The following is a 15,222-nucleotide window of genomic DNA, read 5'->3' on the forward strand; positions in this document are numbered from 1 at the left end:
CCAAGGGCTGAAGCTCCTCCTTCCCCCACTGAGGTCTTCTCACGGAACTTTCTCCCAACTAGGCCCCTCTGAGACGCCGGGTGCTATGGGCTCCTTCTGCAGTCTCCCAGTTGCAGTTGCCCTGAAGCAGACCAGGAAGTCAGAAACCTGGTAGCAAGTTTAGGGACAAAATAAAACCTGTAGAGGATGAAAAGAAGTGCCCAGCCGAGAAGAAGGAAAGCCGCACCCCCTTTGAAGAGACAGAAACCTGGGATTGGAGTGATTGTACAGCAGGTAGGGCACTTGCCTTGCACGCGGCCAACCTGGGTTTGATTCCCAGCATCCCATATGGTCCCCCGAGCACCGGCAGGAGTAATTCCTGAGTGCAGAACCAGGAGTGACCCCTGAGCATCGCCAGGTGTAACCCAAAAAGAAAAAAAAAAAGATCCAGAAACCGAGACCTGGTGGTGTGTGTGGGTGTGTGTCTGTGTGTCTCTGTGTGTGTGTGTGTGTGTGTGCGTGTGTCTGTGTGTGTCACCCATCTATAAACAGACGTCTATAGTCAAATTGTCTGTTTTCTGTGTGTGGAACACTGGGATGTTAGAGCCAGGTTGAAAAGTTTGGGTGTTTGGACCTTGTTAGATCAGGTTTAAACTGAAAGGCCTCTAAAATGAGTGTTGAGTACAAGGAGAAACTGAAATTCTCAATCTAGATGTTACTGGAAAAGGTTACTGGGTTCCTGAGGTAGGCAGGCAGGTAGACAGGGAAGCCCCGCCCCCCTCGTGCCCCCCAAGGCTATGGCAATGAATTTCCTGGGAAATAACAGTATCAATAGCCCTGAAATTGCAAAGAGTCAACTTTGCAGAAAACAAGAACTAAGATCCGAAAAGACTTTTCACTTGGCACCAGTAACATACCTAGAGAAGTCTGGACACCACCCTTCCACCCCCCACCCCACCCCCAAGAAGTTCCAGGGAACAACAAGCAACAAGCCAGGAAAGGAATTTCAAAGAAGGCCAGGGACCACTCCCAACTCCACCCCCTTGGCCACCTCCCTTGCTAAAGACTTGTACCTAGCTAGAAGCCTCAAGTGGGGGCAGCTTGGGAAAACCCTATAAAAACCACCTTGAACAAAGGATGCCGCACAAAATGCTGCCTGAGTCAATGTGATGCTTGTGCCCACATGGCCAAGCACATGTGTCACCCACATCTCCCCTCTGGAGATGTGTAACTTCCATGCTTCCGTAAATGCTGGGATGTGCATAAGGGTTCTCTCCACCTTTGGAAAAGCCTGTGTTCTCTCTTGAATGTGTTACTCTCTTTCTCTCCTTCCTTCCCTCCTAAAAGCCTCCAAATAAAATATAATTTTACTTCACAGCTCGTGTACTCCTGGAATTCTTTTCTGCGAGGCTAGACAAGAACCCAAAATCCTGGGTCCCGGGTGGCGGAGGTGGTTTGGGAGAAAGTGACCATCTCTCTCCTCCCCCTCACAGAAGCCACGTGTGGGGGCCCCCTGACTTCACTGATCCCTGAAATCCTCTCCGCTTTAGAAAGGGCTAGGGCCAAAGCAGGAGAAGTAAGTAAGAGCTTTGTGAGGCAGTGAAGATATAGTTTCGACAAGAAATTAAGCTGTTTTACAAATAACAGAGGTACAGAAGCCATCAAAAGTAAATCAAAGAAAGTTTTCTCATGTTTTTATGAACATGAGCAGTTGAAGTGTTTTCTGCTGATATCTAAGTTTGGTAGGAACCTAGGGCCTTTTCCTGTGTCTGAAAGCATATGGTTGTATTTTCCTGTGTGGAATTGTTAAAATATCTGGTGTAAAAAGCTCACGATTCGAAATGACTAAGGTACAAAGAACTACTGAAATTAAGTCAAAGATGGCTTTTTCGTGTTTCATAAAAATTCATACCTCCGAGTGCCATTTAAGTGCATCAATGGCACTTTATAATCGAGAAACTCAGCAATGAATTCTGGAAGGCAGCAGCTCCCCAGAGACATCTCCAGACCCCTTGGCAAGCCGATTTCACCGGGGCACCTCAGACAAAGCGGGGGGTCCCTTCTCCGCTCATTCCAAATGAACCCCCAGTGGCCGCAAACTTCCAGAAGAAAAACCCAGGTCTGTGGGATCAGGGACTGAAGATTCCAGACCACATGGCCGCAGGGACAGGGACAGGCGTCCCTTCCCATCTCCCTGCCCCTTCAGGGTCCTGGCTGTCACACACACAAACTGCCGTTTAAGCGCATTAAAGGCCATGATCCAGACTCATAAATGGAATGGATTAGATGGAATAGATTAGCTCCCTGCAGAGATGTCTCCTGACCCCATTCATTTACAGTTTGAGAATTCCAGAAGCACGCAGTCACTTTTGCAGGCGCGTGACCTCTCATGATATTCATAATAAGCAGTAGAAAATAAATTACCTAGGGGCTGGAGCAATAGCACAGTGGGTAGGGCATTTGCCTTGCACGCAGCCAACCCGAATTCAATTCCCAGCATCCCATATGGTCCCCCGAGCACCGCCAGGAGTAATTCCTGAGTGCAGAGCCAGGAGTAACCCCTGTGCATCACTAGGTGTGACCCAAAATTCAAAAAAAGAAAAAAAAAGAAATTATCTAGCACCTGCCTCTGGCGGGCAGGCTTGAGTGGTGGTGGGAAAATTCGAAATAATGGTGGTGGGAAAGCGTAATGGTGGTGGGGTTGGTGTTGAAATGTTGAATGTAATCAATTAATGTGAACCTTATGAAAATAAAATTTTAAAATTATAAAAAAAATTGCTAGAGCGGGCTGGAGCAATAGCACAGCGGTAGGGCGTTTGCCTTGCACGCAGCCAACACGGCCACCCCGAATTCGATTCCTCCGCCCACCTCGGAGAGCTCGGCAAGCTACCGAGAGTATCTCGCCTGCACAGCAGAGCCTGGCAAGCTACCCGTGATGTATTCGATATGCCAAACACAGTAACAACAAAGTCTCCAACGGAGACGTTACTGGGCCCGCTCGAGCAAATCGATGAACAACGGGAGGACACAGGACACAGGAAAAAAATTGATGATTCAAAAGTTTTTTTTTATGCTGGTATGTCTAAATGTACATATTTGTTTGGTATCTGCATTGGATTGTTAGAATATCTGACCTAGAAAATTTTGTGAGTTGAAATAATTGTGGTACATAAAAACAGATTCAAAAAGTAATGGTTTGGAGCTTACAGTGGGTAGGGCTTTTGCCTTGCACGCGGCCAACCTGGGTTCGATTCCCAGCATCCCATATGGTCCCCCGAGCACTGCCAGGAGTAATTCCTGAGTGAGGAGTTAGGAGTAAGCCCCTGTAGATTGCCAGGTATGACCCAAAAAGCAAAAAAAAAAAAGAGAGTAATGGTTTAGTTTAAAACATGAGTTTCTACAGTTATAAAATTGGCTATAAAACTTTTATCCTTACCAGTGTTTTATCTGATCTCAGATGTCAACCTGATAGTCCGAAGCCACAACATTGTGCCTCGGTAAAAGTTTTAAAGATAACCAGACTTTCCTCCTAGAATTCTAGACCAGCCTCACAACTTCTTACTGAAGGGGAAACAGAGGGGGTAGGAGCAGTGAGCCACTGAAGTGGCTAAGTACAGACCCTTGAAATAGGATAGTAAATTCTGAATATGGATAACTGGGTCAAAAATGCAGAGAATAACTAGTCAACAGTTCCAGACTATACTGTTAGTTGGCACAATACATGAAAATGCACGCTATTATTAAGATAATGTTATATCATGTAAGCTATGTCACCTTGACCTGACCTTAAGAGAGCTTTATGGAGAGGTGTGAAATGCTTACTGTTTCTTAGTAATCTTTATTTTAACCCCTTTATATCTGTTTTCCTAGAAATCGAAATTTTAAAGATAAAACTTGTTCATATATGTTGTCTAGTTAATTCCTAATATGAAGTGAACTTTTGCCAAGAGTAATATGTCATAAGATCCTCAATTGTGGTCACTGTAAACCTTTTGAGAATCTATAGAATTCATTAAATACTTTTGAAATAGTACTGCAGAGTACAGTTTTGTCATGCTAAATAAGGTATGATTAGCAACTTGTTTCCAAATTTTTTTGGACATCAAACTGTATTAAAGGTTAGTAAGATAAAGAAGTTAAAACCTATAGGATGTGACTATAAGGAGACTAGATGTACATTTTAGGTAAGAAAAATAATGATATTATCATGGGGAGGGAGGGAATCCTACTGTAGTGAAACTGTTTTTGAAATGAAAGAAGAAAAGTTACAGGACAGAATGAATGTAAAGGAACGTGTAGAAACTTTGAGGTTGTGTTTTAAGGAAAGAAACTATGATCAAACAGTATTGTTATATGAAACTCTTTAAATTATATCTGCAGAATTGTTCTAGTACCTTTTTGGTAAGATCTATGGAGAAGATATTAGATGATTTGGACTCCTGTTACAGTGCTCTTAGATAATTGGAAATCAAGGTTAATATAGGATTAAATGAATTAGATATGATGTTAAATTCTGTCCTTATCTTAATGCTCAGATCATAATGCTGGACTCCTGTAACAGTGCTCTTAGATAATTGGAGTTCAAGGTTTTCAACATGGGACTAAATGAATTAGACAAGATATTTAACTCTATGCTCTATCTCTATAGATCTTAATGCTGGACTCCTTTTACAGTGCTCTTAGGTAATTGAAGATCAAGACTTTCCAGCTGGAACTAATTAGACATTATATTGTTAGACTATATAATCTATCTCTACAGATCTTAATGCTTCTTTTGACTAGGACCCACAGCAAATGGGTATACTGCATCACACTGTGAGTAAAGTGAAATATTTGCTTTTCTCTCTCAGCCCCTTCCTTATGTTTTTGATACTTCCTGGCACTATGTTGATTTGCATAAATCCAGATAAAAGTCTTTCCTCTCTGTAACAGGGCCTAATCCTCATGCAGACAGAAAAACAGTTAAAGGAACTGGTCTAAAAAAACAGGAACAGATACTCTGCAAGAACCTGATCTTCACAGCTTCACAATGGCTAAGCCTAGGTAACTCTGAGGTGACAGGTAAACATTAATGGCATTATCGCTGTACCTCCTGTCTTTAGCCAACCCCCAGGACCTCTCAGTAAATAATAGGGAATCCTAAATGGAGAGTTCTCCAGTCTTGCTGTGTTTATTTAAAAGAACAAACTAGGTTTGTTAAGCCCTCTGGCAAACTTAAAGTGATGTTAGAGAGAAAACCATGTTTTTGTTAACTTGCCCTCTGTAGAAATCAAACTATAGTCCTACAATGTGACTGAACAAATGTCTTCTAATGGGCTTGATTAAAATAGGGTTTAAGGGGCTGGAGCAATAGCACAGCAGGGTGGGCATTTGCCTTGCACGCTGCCGACCTGGGTTCGATTCCTAGCATCCCATATGCTCCCCTGAGCACCGCCAGGAGTAATTCCTGAGTGCAGGGCGAGGAGTAACTCCTGAGCATCTCCTGGTGTGATCAAAAAAAAAAAAAAAGCAAAATAAAATAAAATAGGGTTTAATAAGCCTGTCTGAATTGTACCCCCACCCATCGGGCCGTTAATTTTAATAAGGGTATCTTTTCACTTAGTATCTGCTTGGTGTTTTTTTTTTTTCTTCTCTTAGCACCCAGCTGCTGAAATTCACCCAGGAGCCAGTGAGGGAAATCTCCAGATCCACCTTCAACAATTGCTCCTCTACCCTTCCTCCCAGTTGCCAATGTGAATAAACTGAGAAACTTCAAATGTGCGCAGAAACATTTACAATATTGAAAGTTAACTGTAACTTGATAATAACTCTGAGGTTATATAAAAACAGAACCCTTACTGCCAGTTGCCTCCCAAGCGAACCACCCCTGAAAATGGGACATTCTTCTTGCCACCAGAAGCAGTTAAGAGGGATCTCGCCGGACCCTTTTATCTAGCCCAAACCACTGGGATGCAAGGTTTGCCCCGGACCCGGGTCTCCGCACAGGGCAGTATCCCGCAGGCTGAATTCCCTCCACTCCTGTGCATAGAGGGATGCGGGAATAACCACACTCCTCCACTTCCCTCCTGCCAGAGAGCAGCTGTCCCGTCCTCCACTGAGAAACGACGTTGCTTTTGCCCCTTCGCCGCCAAAGAGACCTTAAAACCCGGCTGAGACCCTCCCCAGGCACAGCTCTAGCCAGACCTCGCTGGAGGTGATGCAGAGCCCGCCGGGGGCCGCCCGGAAATAAACCTGTCCAGTCTCGTCCCCTCCCTGGCCTCTGCCCCCTCGGTCAGCGATCTTCTACCTGCCGGTCTGCTTCGGGGTCCAGCAGGGGGGTGGCAGCACCCTCCGCCCTCCTCCCCTGGTATCAGCTCTGCCGCACCCGCTTTGCAACCCCTCCGTTCTCTGCGCTCCAGCCCAGCGCCTCCCCCAGCCTCCCAGCGGCACTCGGGCCCGTCACTCACCTCTCCGCGTCTCCCACACAGTCCCCAGCTCGTTAAAATCCTCCCTCAGCACCCCGAGGAGTTTCAGCCCACGTGGAGCCAGAGCAGGAAGAAAAGCAGCCAAGGGGGCGGTTTCCTTCCCCAGCGGAAGTAACTGGATGACGTCCCGAAGGTCCTTGGGAATTGTAGTGTGGGCGGAGCACCTTTCCCACAGCCTCTGCGCCCATCTAGAAGGGTCTTGGGGTTTGTAATGACTTGGACTTTTGCTAAGCTGAGTCCAGGGAGTCCAGGTGAAAATGCGGCAGCAGGTGCCAAAAAATGAACATGAGTTGGAGCCAGAATGATAGCACAGTGGGTAGGGTGTTTGCCTTGGATGCGGATGACCTGGGTTTGATCTGCATCTAACATGGTCCCCAGAGCACTGCCAGGAGTGATTCCTGAGCACAGAGCCAGGAGTAACCCCTGAGTGTTGCCGCCAGGTATAACCCAAAAACCAAAAAATTTTTTAAATAATAATAATAATTTAAAGGAAACTCAAGGGGCTGGAGCGATAGCACAGCGGGTAGGGCGTTTGCCTTGCACGCGGCCAACCTGGGTTCGATTCCCAGCATCCCATATGGTCCCCTGAGCACCGCCAGGGGTAATTCCTGAGCGTTGAGCCAGGAGTGACCCCTGTGCATTGCCGGGGGTGACCCAAAAAGCAAAAAAATAAATAAATAAATAAATAAATAAAATAAAAATAAAGGAAACTCAAAAATCAAATAAGAATATGTATTATTCAGTGAAGGTCACCAGGGATTCGGGCTCATTGTGAAACCCTCGTCTGCCCAATTTAAAAGGAATGTGAATGAACTGAGAAACTTCAAATGTGGGCAGAAACGTTTACAATATTGAAAGTTAACTGTAACATGATAATAGCACTGAGGTTGTATAAACACAGAACCTTTGTCTGTTTTTTCCAGTTGCATGCAAAGTGAAATAGGATGCCCTTATTTATGATCACCAATATGCCAGCATGTGAATTTATTTAAATTATTGGGTGGTGGAGGGGACAAACCCAGCAGTGCTCAGTATTTAGTCTTTTTTTTAAATTTTTTTTTGGGGGGGGGTCACGCCTGGCAATGCACAAGGGTTACTCCTGGCTCTGCACTCAGGAATTACTCCTGGTGGTACTCAGGGGACTATATGGGATGCTGAGAATTGAACCCAGGTCGGCCGCATGCAAGGCAAGCCCCCTACCTGCTGTGCTATCGCTCCAGCCCCTCAGTGTTTAGCCTTGCTCTTTCGTTGGGAATCACTCCTGGTAGTGCTCAGGGGAGCATATGCAGGGCCAAGATGGAACTAGTATCATGTGCAAGGCAAGTGCCTTACACCCATGCCTTACAGAAGCTGTTGTCTTCTCTGTACCTCTCTCCTGTGAGGCTGCTGCTGTTCATAAGTGCCATGAGACTGGGTGACACTGTGCCTTCTAGTTCTGGAGGTTTGGAGTCAAATGCACTGAGCGCACTCGGAGACTCTCGTGGAGCCCCTTCCTTGCCTCTTGTAAAGCCTGGTGTTTGCTGTATGAGCTCTGGCCCGTTGGCTTAGAGACGGTCCCTACGGTTGCAATACCCACTTCTCCCTGGAGTTCCCATCAGCATCCAATGTCCCCTTTGCAAAAGGACCCTGGTACATCTGGATTAGACCCACTCTAGCTGCCTCATTTTTTTTGGTTGTTAATACTTTTAATTACATGATTATAATTATACAATTTTCACTAGTCATATTTGTATAAAACCAGTTACAATACACAAAATGTCAGTGCAATAACTCTTTTGCTAAGTTGCTCATCGGTTTTGCCTGATCGATGTCGTTGTTGTCCCAAAATTCCAAACGGGAGTGGACCACAGTCTCCTTCGTGCAAAATTCTACTTCACAGAGCGGGGAGAAAGGGCTGCAAAGTTTAAGAAGAGAACTCCCAGAACGACCACCAACTGGGAGCTCTTTGGCACTATAGCGGCAACATGGGAAGATGACATTGTTGACAACATTGCGAGGAATATGATCGACTGGTTCAGCACCTCCATGATTGTGCGAGGAACACCAAGAGAGAGATAGCCACAAAAAAAAAAAAAAAAAAAAAAAAAGCTTGTCTTCGAAAACTCTTGAGCTTATTCGCCAACGTGGTTTGGCGCATGCCTCAGGCAACTGCAAGAGAACGTCGGAGCTCGCAAAGCAGTGCAGAGATGCGATCAAGGAAGACCTCAAAGAGAGAAGAGCAGAAGTGCCGGTAGATGCGGCAGAAGCCAGGGAATGTATTCGTAACGCCCGCCTGTCCTTCGCCAACTACAAGACCAAGATGACTGCCCTCTGACGTCCTGATGGATCTATCACATCTTCCAGAACGGCAATGGAGAAGATTATCCATGACTTCTACTCAAATCTCTTCGATAGCCATGTCCACCTGCCGACATACCAAATTCCACAGGATGGATATGTCATTCCCAATGTTCTCCCTTCTGAAATCCAACACACCATTTCGTCAGTAAAGAAACGAACAGCACCCGGCCCAGACAAGGTCAGACCTGAACACCTGAAGAATCTGCCGTCAGTACTCATCAATACGCTGGCTCGGCTCTTCACATGCACCTGTCTGAATGCAAGGTTCCATCCCAATGGAAAACCAGAAGGACTGTACTACTGTTCAAGAAGGGAGATATCCATGACATTGGCAACTATCGCCCGATCTGCCTATTGTCTGTCATCTACAAGTTGTTCACTCGAGTCATCCTTAATAGGATTAGCAGAACACTAGATGAAGGACAACCATGCGAGCAAGCTGGGTTCCGCAAAGGTTTCAGTACCATTGACCATATCCACACGATAACCAACTCACTGAGGTTTCTCGGGAGTTCAAGATGCCGCTCTGTCTAACGTTCATTGATTTAAAGAAGGCCTTTGATTCTGTTGAGACAGAAGCGGTCATTGAAGCCCTAGCCAATCAGGGCATTCAAACTCAATACATCAGGATCCTCCGTGAGCTGAAATACTGATTCACTACCAGGATCTCACCATTCTACAAAGAAGTGATCATCAAGAGAGGTGTTCAGCAGGGAGATATCATTTCACCGAAACTCTTCAGTGTCACCCTCGAGAACATCATGCGACGACTGGAATGGAAAGGAATGGGAGTGAAGATAGATGGTTGGCAACTACACCACTTCCGCTTTGCTGATGACATTGTTTTAATAACACCAAACATCAGCCAATCGGCACAAATGCTGGCCGACTTTGACCGTGAGTGTGGAAAGGTAGGACTACAGCTGAATCTTACGAAGACAATGTTTATGAGAAACAGCCTCGTTCCTGATATTCCATTTGCTCTCAATGGAACGACCATCTCCGAATGCAACAGCTTTGTGTACCTAGGTCTAGAAGTCAACATGACAAATGACCTGGCACCCGAGCTGCGCAGGAGGAAGAGAGCAGCTTGGAACGCCTTCAAGAGCCTTGAAGAAATAGCTAAGAGGATGAAGAACCTCCGGCTCCGGGCACATCTCTTTGATTCCACTGTTCTTCCTGCATTAACATATGCCTCAGAGACCTGGGCCCTATGCAAACAGGATAAGAACGCTGTTCAGGTCTCCCAAAGAGGAATTGAAAGAGCTATGCTTGGAATATCACGTTTCACTCAAATGAGAGAAAGAATCCAGAGTTCCGACCTCTGTCGACGATCAAGAATCAGGAACGCTGTCTCATTTGCCAAGGCATCAAAAATCAGATGGGCTGGTCATGTAATGAGATTTAGAGACGACCACTGGACTAGAGCCGTTACCGACTGGATTCCACGGGATGTCAAAAGACCACGTGACCACCCACCTACCAGATGGTCAGACTTCTTCATCAAGACCATGAACGATCGGTTTGAGGCTCTTCGTGTTCCTAGAACAAACAGACGCCATTGGGCTACACTAGACACGACAGGGACAAATGGAGATGTTACTGGCACCTGCTCAAGCAAATCGACAATTAACGGGAAGTCAAGTGATCAAGTGATCAAGTTGCTCTAGAAATTTAATTTACCAAAAATTGGGGGCTGAAGTGATAGCACAGCGGGTATGGCGTTTGCCTTGCATGCAGCCAACCCGGGTTCAATTCCCAGTATCCCATATGGTCCCCCGAGCACTGCCAGGAGTAGTTCCTGAGTGAAGAGCCAGGAATATCCACTGTGCATCGCCGGGTGTAACCCAAAAAGCAAAAAAAAAAAAAAATTTACCAAAACTTTTAGAGATCAGATAAAACAGTGGTAGGATAAAAGTTTTACAGTCAATTTTATAACTCTAGAAACTCATGTTTTGAACTAGACTCTAGACTATTACTCTTTGAACCTGTGTTTATGTACCACAATTATTTCAGCTCACAAAATTTTCTAGGTCAGATGTTCTAACAATCCAATGCAGACACCAAACAAATATGTACATTTAGACATACCAGTATAAAAACTTTTGAATCTTCAATATTTTTATAATTTAAAAACTTTATTTTCATAAGATTCACATTACTTGATTACATTCAATATTTCAACACCAATCTCACCATCATTACCCCTTCCCACCACCATTATTTCTAATTTTCCCACCACCACTCAAGCTTGCTTGCCACCGGCAGATGCTAGGTAATTTACTTTCTATTATGAATATCATGAATATCATGAGAGGTCACGTGCCTGCAAAAGTGGCTGCTTGCTTCTGGAATTCTCAAACTGTAAATGAATGGGGTCAGGAGACATCTCTGCTGCGAGCTAATCCAGTCCAGCTAATTCATTCCATTCAGTCCAGCTAATTCATTCCATTTATGAGTCTGGATCATGGCCTTTAATGCGCTTAAACGCATTAGTGTTTGTGTGTGTGACAGCCAGAATCCTGAAGGGGCAGGGAGATGGGAAGGGATGCCTGTCCCTGTCCCTGCGGGCATGTGGCCTTGAGTCTTCAATCTCTGGTCCCACAGACCTGGGTTTTTCTTCTGGAAGTTTGCAGCCACTGGGGGTTCATTTGGAATGGGTGGAGAGGGGACCCCCCGCTTTGTCTGAGGTGCCCTGGTGAAATCGGCGTGGCAAGGGGTCTGGAGAAGTCTCTGGGGAGCTGCTGCTTTCCAGAATTCATTGCTGAGATCATTAAGTGCCGTTGATGCACTTAAATGGCACTCGGAGGCATGAACCATCAATTTTTATGAAACATGAGAATGCCATCTTTGCCTTAATTTCAATAGTTCTTTGTACCTTAGTCATTTTGAATCGTGAGCTTTTTACACCAGATATTTTAACAATTTCACACAGAAAAATACAACCATATGCTTTCAGACTCAGAAAAAGGCCCTCGGTTCTTATCAAATTTAGATATCACCAGAAGAAAACATTTGAACTACTAATGCTTATGAAAACAAGAGAAAACTTTTTCTGTTTTATAAAATGATTAGAAATAAACATTTTTATTTTAAAAATCAGGACAATGATAGATCAAAATCTGCCTCATTTTAATTTAATTTCTCCATTAAGACCCTCTAAGGCCCTGGGGACTGGGACTGTCCTATCTTTCTGTTTTGTGGGGTCATCAGCCATGACTCAAGAAAGACCACAAGGAGAAGGGAAATAGAAATGTTTATTAGTCATAAGTCAAAGAGGTAGTGAGGATTCAAGGAGAGAAAACAGTGACATCTTAGAAAAGCACATGGTCAACCATGGAATTTCTTTTCCATGAGAAATAATCTGAGTGGTGACTAATGCTTTCATTTTGGTTGGGTTTAGCGGCCACACTCATCTGTGCTCAAGACTTACTTCTGGTGGCGTGCTTGGACATGACTCCTGGAAGGACTCCAGGAACATTATGCAGTGCCTGGAATTTTATTTCTTCTTTTGGGCCACACCCAGTGATGCTCAGGGGTTATTCCTGGTGGTGCTTACGGGATCATATGGGATGCTGGGGATTGAACCCGGGTCAGCTGCGTGTAAGGCAAATGCCATACTGTACTATTGCTTCGGCCCCGAGCATGAATTTTTATTATGAAAGATCCTGGGATGAACTTACATTTTGGGGGGGGTCTCTGCAGACTGCTATTTTGGCCGAATGCTTTTGAAAAGAACTGTCCATTCCAGTTCCTGGCAGCCCCTTAGACACATTCAATGGACGCCAGTAAGCAGTAACATGGAACCATTTAGCTAGTTCTTGACATTCACTCTTTCAGAACTTATTTAGAAGGTGTCAGTTCTATGAGTTAGAGAAATTGTATAGGAGGCAACTTGTTTCCCTAGTATGTAGCTAACTCAATTTTGATCCCCACGCACGTCTCCCCATCCCACCCCAAGCACTGCTAAGAATACACTTAAGCAGGACCAGCAGTAATCCCTGAGCACTGCTGTGTGACCCTAATTCCACAACCCCGCAAAAACACAATGTGTTAACTCTTCAGGCCTGAGAGATGGTTCAACAGGCTCCAAAAACTGCTTTTCAGTTGGAGGTTTGGGTTTGATCTCCTGTGGTGCATGGTCTCCTGAGTACTGCCAGCAGTGTCTCCCAAGCAGTGAGCCTCACACTGAGACTGTGGTGCTAATACATAAACCAAGAATGTCACCTGTTGGGGCTGGAGCGATAGCACAGTGGGTAGGGTGTTTGCCTTGCACGTGGCCAACCCAGGTTCGATTCCTAGCATCCCATATGGTCCCCTGAGCACTGCCAGGAGTGACTCCTGAGTGCAGAACCAGGAGTAACTTCTGAGATTCACCGGGTGTGACCCCCTCCCCCCCAAAAATGTTTTCTAGAGCCCTCTAAAGATCTGGGAACATTAATGGGCATACACAAGCACCCTGAAATTCTGGGAGCGAGAAAGGAGGCTCCTGACACACCATTAATTTCTGAGGACAAAAGAATTAACTACTGGAGCACCCTTAAAGTATGGAGATGACAAAATAACCTCCAGCACTGAGAAAATTGGGAGATGTCGGGGATGTCAAACAGGCCTCCAGGGGCACTCTGAGGGTCTGGGGATGAAAAAAACAGGCATCCTAGAGCACTCTCATGTTCTGGCTATGAACAATGAACATGAATGTCTGGGGACAACAAACAGGCTTTTTAGAGCTCTCTGAAATTATGGGCATTACAAAATGGCCTCCTGTCGCATACTGATGGGCTAAAGAGGACATCTGGGGCTCGAGGAGCACCCGGAAAGTCTGTTAAAACAAACAGACCTCTTGGAGCACTCTGAAGTTCTGGTGATGACAATTGGATCCTTCTGGAGCACTTGAAAGTTCTAAAGATGACAAACACTTCACTTTGAAGTTCTAGGGATGAATAAGGGGCCTCCAGGAGTACCCTGAAATTCTGAAGGCATAAAACGAGCCTCCTGGTGTACCCAGAGTATCTGGGCATGACAAAATGTCATCTTGGAACATCTGAAAGGTCTGGAGATAAAAAAAAAAAAAAAGACCCTAAATGTCTGGCAAAGTCAAACAGACAGTGGAGGATCCTGAATGTCTAGGGATGGAAAAACTGGCTTCCTAGTGCATTCTAGGAAGCCAGTTTTTGTGAAGAAAAATGGGTCTCTACGACCACACTGACAGTCTGGAGCAAGGAATGAGCCTCCTGGCAAACCCTGAAACTCTAAAGAGAAAAAATGAGCTCAGGGAAGATCCGGACATTAAGCCAGACTCCCAGAGCACCGTGAATGTCCAGGGGCAAAAATATGGACCCGAGTGTTGGATAACATTGGTTTGTCTTTTTTCTCCCCTCAGGAAGCTTAGGTTTATAGGGTTACCTCACCAGGTGCTCCTAAGGCACACCCAATTCCATCAGGCACTCCCCAATTCTCTGCATTTATCTTTAACTTCTCCTTCTCCTGTTAATCACTAACATCCCCAAATCAGACTCTGTGATTTGTAAAGTCAAATTCTTTTGAGGATTCTGAATGTTGTATATGTAAGTGAAATATTCCTTTTCTCTTTCCTTTATGTCCTTTGCATAGTTTACTTTAGAGCAATGTCCTTTATGTATAGACACAGGAAGACAATTAATGGTATGCCTTTGTTTGTAACTTGGGAGTTGACTCCGAATATTTATTCAGGGATATATTTACCTGACTTAAGCCCCGGTTGCCCTTAGTTCCTAACACCCCCAAACAGGGGTCCCTCGAAGAGAAAAGGATGGACCCAGGGCAAGCCTCAAGCTAAGTTCTAGAGATGACAAACACTTCACTTTGAAGTTCTGGGGATGAACAAGGGGCCTCCAGGAGCACCCTGAAATTTTGAAGGCATAAAACGAGCCTCCTGGTGTACCCAGAGTATCTGGGCACGACAAAATGTCTTCTTGGAACATCCGAAAGGTCTGGAGATAATAAAAAAGAGCCTAAATGTTTGGCAAAAAGGGACAGGCTAAGCACCATAAAACATGCAAGAGCATCATCATGGAATAAACTGTCATGACCCAAAAAGAACTAAGGACCCTGGTGGAGTTAGGAAAGACTAACCTGGTTTGAGGGTCGTAGCCTGGGATACAAAGGGATATGTCCCCAAGAAGAGCAACCCTTTAAGCTTATCTCTTACTGTTTCCATACATATGACTAGAAATATTAAGAAGTAAATTTCAGATGACTGTTTAAATGGATACAGGCTAAGAAAGGTAAAGGTAAAGGTAAAGGTAAAGGCCCTCCCGTTGATCGTCGATTTGCTCGAGCGGGCCCAGTAACGTCTCCATTGGAGACTTTGTTGTTACTGTGTCTGGCATATCGAATACTCTCAGTAGCTTGCCGGGCTCTCCGAGAGGGGCGGAGGAATCGAACTCGGGTCGGCCAT

The sequence above is a fragment of the Sorex fumeus genome, unplaced genomic scaffold, assembly GCF_029834395.1.
Source record: "Sorex fumeus unplaced genomic scaffold, SorFum_2.1 ptg000063l, whole genome shotgun sequence".
NCBI classification, from domain to species: domain Eukaryota; kingdom Metazoa; phylum Chordata; class Mammalia; order Eulipotyphla; family Soricidae; genus Sorex; species Sorex fumeus.